The sequence below is a fragment of the Etheostoma spectabile genome, chromosome 15, assembly GCF_008692095.1.
Source record: "Etheostoma spectabile isolate EspeVRDwgs_2016 chromosome 15, UIUC_Espe_1.0, whole genome shotgun sequence".
In the NCBI taxonomy this organism is placed as follows: domain Eukaryota; kingdom Metazoa; phylum Chordata; class Actinopteri; order Perciformes; family Percidae; genus Etheostoma; species Etheostoma spectabile.
The window spans coordinates 4,538,406-4,539,271 of record NC_045747.1 but is presented as its reverse complement, the minus strand read 5'-3'; positions in this window follow the sequence as shown (position 1 = coordinate 4,539,271).

Here is an 866-nt window from a genome sequence, read left to right as displayed (position 1 = left end):
CTCCGTGGCTAACTAGCACTAGCAGCGCAGCCATAGCAACAACATGCAAAGAGTTGGAGACTAGCGGACATATGGCTGAGGAAACGGAAACTAAGAAGTCTGGGGGGGTCATACTGTATTGCCCCTGGCTGCAGTAATGAACTATATCGGGCTAAGGCAGCTGGGGGTTACGACACATTTCCACAGGCTACCTTTGACAAGGAAAAAAACAGTCCGCAACTCATGGCTAGCTGCCTTAAAACGGGCTAGCCCTCTGAGCCCCTGGATTTCGAGTCTGTAGCGAGCCTTTTTTAGCGACAGACTATTTAGACTAGAGACCTGTGCTTTTGATACAACAGCGTTACTAGTGAGGGTTAAGTCCAACAGACTGAAACCTGAGGCCTTCAGACTCCAGTACGGGGCAGACCGATAGACCACCGGCAAGTAACACCACCGATGCTAACTGCCGCAGACAGGGCGCTGAAACGCTCCCGGCAGGCAGAGGACAGAGAGGGAGCTATGTTGACCTGTTATCAGCATACTATCAAGTCTACTAGGCAAAGGGCTGGATGTAGCGTTAACTTTGTTGTCACATACACAAAACACAAAAATAAAGCCCACCGTATAGGCTTTATAGCGTTCAACAAAACTGAGACTGACACACTGGGCATTACTTGAAATTGAGACACAAGACCAAGCTAGATACCAAACGATCCAACCTAGGGAAAGGGCTAGCAACTAAATACGTTGGAACCACTCTTATGACTATAACTCCACAAGCTAGCACTCCGACCATAGACTGTATAAATAAACCAAGACTCCGACGATATCACAGATCGATAATAATGCGTCTACTAGCCGCTAACTAAACCACAGAATCCAACGTC